The sequence below is a fragment of the Opisthorchis viverrini genome (assembly GCF_000715545.1).
Source record: "Opisthorchis viverrini unplaced genomic scaffold opera_v5_338, whole genome shotgun sequence".
Classification (NCBI taxonomy): domain Eukaryota; kingdom Metazoa; phylum Platyhelminthes; class Trematoda; order Opisthorchiida; family Opisthorchiidae; genus Opisthorchis; species Opisthorchis viverrini.
This window is the reverse complement of record NW_008751996.1, coordinates 475,285-482,635: the sequence shown is the minus strand read 5'-3', so window position 1 is coordinate 482,635 and position 7,351 is coordinate 475,285.

Genomic DNA, 7,351 nt, shown 5'->3' with positions numbered 1-7,351 from the left:
GTCTGATAATGTCTCTAGCCATTGATGTGGCCCGTCTCGGGGTCCCCATCCAGGAAGACGGCAGTGACCAGCGCAGCTGAGTTTGCTGGTAATGGCCTTCATACTTCGCTGCCAAGTCATTGTTTGACCGCTTACGCTATATATACGAAGCGCTGTAAAACTGTTCTTGACTTCGTTCTGGGCGTTAACAGACCTTGTTCACCTTTGGTAGTTGTTTTGACGTGAGCGCTAGCTTGGAAGGCTCAGACCGAGAACTAAGCTGAGGAAAATATCGTCACTACACCATCCATGAAGACGACGTCGACCCGGCTAAGTTTACTGGTTTCCATACTTCGTTGCCAGGTCATACCTCCCGGCCGGTTCCACTCAGCACAGTGCTGGGCGAAAGCTCTGCGAAGCAGCTGTTGTCCGGTGTGCGGAGAACATTTCCTAACCAGCGTAGCCTATGATACGTGAGTAATTCATCTATCTCGGGAGCGTTCCTTCTTCCTAAGACCTGAGCATTACCGATCCGATGTTCCCACCACACCTGACCAATGCTCCGAAGACACGTGTAGTGAAACACTGCCATCTTTCGTTTGTCTTCTGCTGTATGGATCGTGCCACCGCAATGTAAGCTCTGCTATTGACAGATAAACTCACCTCACTCGACGCAATTAGGTATCAGAGGGTGGCTAACATTGTCCCAGCCTTTCCGACTCGAGAAATAATCTCATCTCTAGCCAGTCCACTGGAACTTATACCCAGGTAAACAAACTTATCTACCACGTTGACTGACTAACCTGCAAGCATAAGGTGTGGGTTTGATCCCACCTAGTCTTGTAGCAGCACTTTGCAGGTGTGAAGCGCCCACTAAACTGTGCGGCAGTTATTTAGGTTATTTTGAAGGATCTGAATCAAGGAGAGCAATATCATTTGCATACTCAATGTCCGTGAGCGAACGCCTCAGGAGGATTTCAACTCGCGAGGTTTCAGAGACAGACAGAAAAATTTTAAGCAGCACATCAATGACAAGTTTGAAGAGGGAAGTTAGGAGAAGACAGTCTTGTCTTACACCGCTGGACGCGGTGAACTCAGGCGAAAGCTTGCCATATACTCGCACGCGCTCACTGCAGTGCCCCCATAAGGGATATAAATTCGGAAGGGATAGCTTTGGCCGCCAGACGCTGCCAAAGTTTCTGACGATTGACAGAATGAAATTCAGAAAAACGACCAACGTGGGACGTCCGAAGGATTGACATGGCCAAAGTATTTGTTTCAAGGTAAAGATATGGGCGAAACCCAGCGTGAGTCGCACGAACTTGTCGTTCCGGGTAATCCATCAACCTTCGCAAAATGATGCCAGAGAGCATCTTAAGTGTGACGGATGCCAGGCTGATACCATGCTGGTTTTCATATGACGTCCTTGCTCCCGTTTTGGAAACTGGGATGACAGTCGAGGAGCCCCATTCGGTTGGTATTCTGTTTTCGTTCCAAATCTTCTGTAGTATGGTTATCAGGCTGTTTACCAGGACCTCGCTACTCTCTTTGAATAGTGCGGGATGTAGGCCATCCAGGTCAGGTGCCCTGTCGTTCTTCAGGGTTGATATATCACACTGGATTTTGGCTGATGATGGCGGCTTGGTTTCAATGTTCTATTCGGACCTGCTGGGTTCATTCAAAGGTTGTGTTGAGGTAGACCGGGGTGAGATGGCCCAAGTTGTTAGAGCGCGAATTTACTACCTGGAATGTCCGTGGTTCAAACCCGACCTCAGCCTCTCGACTTCCCCTGTCTAGGCTTGGACAATCTGACAGTATCGCAGCCCTCGTGCTTCGGGTGGTGAGGCAGCTATTCACCGAAAGGGTGCTACAGATGAACAATTTGATTTGATTTTGAAACCGACTGAACTGTTCTTTGAAGTGTTCAGCCCGCCGCTGAAGGAAATCGACGTTCCATCTTTTTCACGTATTGTTTCACCGACACTTGTTCTCCTCTGACTGGTTGATCGAATCATTTGAAGCCAGATACGGCTGCTGCCTGCGGCGAAAGGCTTCTCCATCTTCTGGGCTCTCGAAATCCACCAGCGTTCTCTGTCATTCTTAAAGCTCCTAATTAGCCGGTATTTGAGGGATCTGCGTGCGCCAACCTGGTCGCTAGTAGCTGGTATGGCCTTTCTGGCAGCAATAAGACCTGTTGATATCGACGATATCCAGTGTTCATTCAGTCGAGTCAGATGGCCTGAACGAACAGTTCTAATAACGGAGGGCATAGGCTCTTCCACTCGATTCCATTCAACATCTACGTAATACTCGTCGTCCACATGACTGTACACTTTCAGTAGCTTTCTAGGTTCATCCAGTTGCTGCTCTTCAGCTAATGAAACTTGCCTAAATTGCTGAACGGATCTGTTCTCCTTTGGCACATGTAATGCTGACGGAAAGGCAGGTGATAACCGGGTCCACACGATAACCTGATCAGAGTCAAATTGCGTACCCAGAAGGGACGGCAGTTTCTCCTGCTGAAACTGACAGTCACATGGTCCAATTGAGTCCACGATTGTCTCGTGGTAGGTGGCATCCAAGTAATTCGATGTGGGCGTTTGTGTTGGAAGTTCGTACTAGCCAGGAACAGGTGATGGCTTTTACCAATCTGCCACATCTGTGGCGCAATCATGAAATCAGCGCAACTATCAAGGGTCGAGTGTACAAAAGTGAAATGCGCTCCATACTGTTATATGGGTCAGAAACCAGGCCACTATGAACCAGAGACGTCAGCATTTGATCATTGGTATCCCTGCGGCATTTTCCGAGTTTATTGGGAACATCCCATCAGCACTGCTGAAGCGCTCCAAATGGTTTCCGGAGTAAGTAGGTAGCTTCCACACGACGAGAGCTAATAGTAATCCTTGGGTTGCCTGGGCTCACTTGTATACTTCACATGCCGTTGGGCCGGCTTCCTCGGACAGCCCTCTTTGTCTAACCATTCAGAGGATGGAGACGATCCAGGGGAGGGGGTCAGACAATTGCTTATCAGCGAAGTCAAATCCCTACCAGTGAATTCAGCTGTGCTGGTTATTACCATATCCCTGGATGGAGATCCCAGTATGGGACACACCAATGGTTAGAGATATCGGCAGATACAACTCACTAGAGTGCGCAAGATACGTTCATGCGTCTCAACGACAGTCTTCAGTATATATAATCCTTTCTCAGTCTCTCCAATAAAAACGTTTGCTGGCAATCGATTAATGCGTCCGTTATATCAGCTCCTATAATAGCAGCCTTCAGTGTGTAGCTATTCACTTCACCAGATCGACGCCTGTGTAGTTGCTTTTCCCGATTAGAACAATACATTTGGAGCGTCTTTGAATTCCGATGGAATTTACTGCTCGTCAGATTACGGTGGAATGAAGACCGCGTTCTCCGAACTCGGGCTATCATACCTGGAAAGTTCTGCTGAAAGTGTCTTTTTTTATCTGGTCTTCCATTCTACAACTGCTTCTATGCTTGTATCCCTTCAACAGTCTGAATGGGGTTGTGAGGCAGTCTATCCAATGCAGCACAGTCAGTACTCGTCAATCGGTTCGGGATTTTGTTGGGATGCTTGGGCCATACGTTCATGATTTTGACAGCTATCGTTTGCCTCGGTCGCCTATTAGTATTCCGGGGGTTCGGATTAGCCCGATGCATGGCTGGTGAGTGAAGAAGAATATCACCCTCACGTGCTTCGGCCTAACAGTGAATTCAACCTGTTCACCTTGTTTTCCCCATTGTGGTAAGTTGCTAAGGTGAGTCGTTTCAAGCATCTCTTAGCCGTTGTTCCCTTTCTCATTTCTGGAGGAACGGCACAAGTAACAAAGACTGCCATTCCGGTTATGAGCGGCTTTTTATGCCGATCTTTGCCGTTAAACCGGTCGGCTTGTCTTGAGTGCAGTTTTTAGATGCTATCTGCCCACTGCTGCCACTGGGTGCTTCATCTCGTATCATCGACATCATTTTCAGCGATACACTAGTACCACATACCAACGCCTAACTGTCATGCTACTGACTGTCTCTCCGTCAATATGAAGTCCCGTTTAGGGACTTCACGGAAAATGCTCGGTTCCGTTCGATTTTCGGTGGAGTTGGGATGGTGTGGCTTACGAAGCTGGCTGGTTAGCTTCGATGTACTACTATCGGACGTTTCACTGGCGAACGGTACCACAACCTAGTATGCGGAAACTGCGTAGGAGTGTGCTGTTCTTTAAAGCAAAATCTGATGATCCTGATGGCAAGCATGCTGACAGCACAATCCGATATTTTAGTCACCGTTAGCGTCCACAGTCCTGATAACAATGTCAAAGAACCCGTGGCCACAGGGTATACTCTCAACAGACATGTGAACTGAAGTTTCCTAGCAAGAGTTTGTTTCGTCTTTTCAGAATCGCCCGAACAGGAACATCACATCTGGCGCTGCGCATGTTGTTAGAGCAAGCGCGCTAATCGCGGTCATATAACATGGAAGGGCCTACCTAAGTTGCAATACGCCAAGATATGGCTTGATTTGAGCGCTCAGACGGAAAACCTGACATCGTGATACTGTTCTGCTTATGTGATCTAGCCTATTCAACTAAGGTAGTGTGCGGATTATTTGTTGAACACTTCCACGATCTGCGAACTGTTTTTCCCTCTGGGTGGCGATATTTGTTTCGCATCATTCAAGGTGATGATGTTCTTCCGAGTTTTACTGCAACCAAGGCGGAACTGTCTTGCAGAGCGATTGGTCCGGTCTATGGGGTTATGCTTAGTGTCCGTCTGGAAAGCCTCTGGGCTATCTACAAGTGGGAGAATTGTGACACCATTCTGGTCTGTCTCCTTGTGTACTCATTTTGAAGGTGTGGTTAGCCGGCCTCAAAAGGGCTTGCTTTAGACTGGCCACACAGCACATGAGTTTTTTTGTTAGTGCTACTACTTTTCGACCGTAGGTAGTTAACTCGGATTCGGAGTGACTTAGTAGGATAGCATCAGGCTCCTTTCTCGTCCTTTTTATCCTTGTTTTCACAAGGCTTTCAACTAGATTTTTGCACGACAACGAAGCATCAGTGCTGAACAGAGAGGTGCTATTCATGATGATGAGCCCAACTTCGGCAGGGGCGAATTCAATTCACAGACTTTCCTTTTTTATCCAACCTTTTTTCGAGTGGAACAATGGTGTACATCTACCAAATGGTAGATATAAGTTTTAACAAAATCTCAAACGAACTAACCTCGATCCCTGATTTAGCAACCATTACTTCAGCACCTGACCAAACAGTCCAGTATGCATGGGACTCCAGCTTGCGCAAGGCCAAAATTGAACTATGGTGATTTCAGTAGTGGGTCTTTATTTTGAACTGAACACCACCACCGTCACGAAGAGACTGGACCTTACCGTGGTGTGACGGTTTGCGCACCTCAGCGATCCATTGAGCTATACTGGAGAGTGTCCCGCGACACTCACAGAGTCTCTCATACCAGGTTGGTCAATGGTTAGAGGTCTGACGAACACAGTCTCCTGGCCATCCAGGTTGGGGGTTGGAACATGTGGCGACTTGTTCCGTAGAAACGGTAATGCATTTGCATTTCCCACCAAACACCGCTGCCTTGCGGTTAGGCTTTTGAGCCAAAGGCTTTGACTGAGGACCCTAATCGTCCTCCTGTCTAGGTGTGGGCGCCCTGGCAGTATCCCAGCCCACGTACAACCATGAATTGCACATACAAAAATAAACTAATGCCACATCGGCCGTCGCGTGGTGATGATGATCTATTTTCTCTAATCACTAAAAACTGTTCAGCCTTTTTGCGGCACAGCTACAATGCGACTCGAAGGGATCCTGGGAATCCGGACGCCTTCGGAATTGCAAGGACTAGATACACGCAATCGGAGAGCTCGGCATGGAGTCCCACCACAGATCTCATAACAAGAGCTGGATTTTCGACCTCCGAGCTGTATCCAGCTCGAGATTAAGAAGTCAATGGTGGTGCCCATTAATCAATATTCCAGGGTGTCCAATGAAATCGACAATGAAAATCGACACTTGAGAAGCTAGTATATCATGCACTGAACAAACGATGGATGAATGATAAATGAACTAATCTCACTGCATAGGTTGGGCTGGCCTGGCTACGTGCTCCATATACCAGTCGACCGGCTTCCTTGAAGCGTTCTTTTCACACAACCGGGTGGAAAGAAGAAAGAAAGAAAGAAAGCGTTCAGCTGAAGCACCCTTCCGGTGCCTAGCTGCCATGCCACCCGAAGGGAGCATGAGGGCTGGGATACTGCCAGGTTGCCCAAGCCTAGACAGGGGAAGTCGAGTGGCGGAGGTCGGATTCGAACCACGGTTAGTAAACTCGCGCTCTAACCACTTCGGCCATCTCGCCCATGCGCATCGCAGTAGGTTACTACACCGGTTCCACTATTCTACTACATACCAGCCAACTTTGTGCAATCGGACCAGCAAGGTCATGAAAAAAGTCCCGTCAAAGAGACGAAAAACAGCCTGTTTTTCAGCGCCCCTTGAGTCCGCAGTTGTGCGGATAGCACTGGACTCAGACATAGTCATTCCAGGAGGGAACTGCAACGCACATGTCAGCAGACTAAGTTCAGGAGAAGCTCAACTGTGTGGCGCGCATGGCCTAGAAGTACACAGAAGTAACAGCGTACGTCATCTGACTGCGTACGCTGATTAGTTCGTTTCTAACGAGTCTGAACAGCCAAACTGCGAAGCGATACCAAGAAACCTGAGGCCCATCTGCGGCATCACCGCTAGCTACAGTTGCGGTCTCCTACTGCAGTGGTTGTGTTGATCCCAACCCATGTGTCCAAAAAGATATCTTAGGCTTTTGTGATCGACTGTAGTCACCCCAAAACAAGGCCAGTGTGCTCGAATCAGCCCGGAGAACGAGGGCCCCGGCTTCTTGCAGCCAATACACCGGGGCGAACAGCCTTCGGGGAATATGATACCGGCAACGTAAACCATACACCGTTACTTTCGGCCAACCCACTAGACGAACTAACCCTCCAGATTGTCGTCATAACAAGAGACCTTGTGGGCCTGAAACTTGGAAGTACGCATCATCAAACCAGAAGAAAGTTACAGAGCGGCGGCTTTCTGTGATCTTCCCCCAAGTTTTTGGATCATCTAATCATCATCATCGACAGCATGACATCAGTGTTCAACACCGGTGCTTCACTGCCGCACTTCATGGTTGTACGTGGGCTGGGATACTGCCAGGGCGCCCACACCTAGACAGCAGGAGGATTAGGGTCCTCAACCAAAGCCTTTGGCTCAAAAGCCTAACCGCAAGGCAGCGATGTTTGGCGGGAAGTGCAAATGCATTACCATTTCTACGG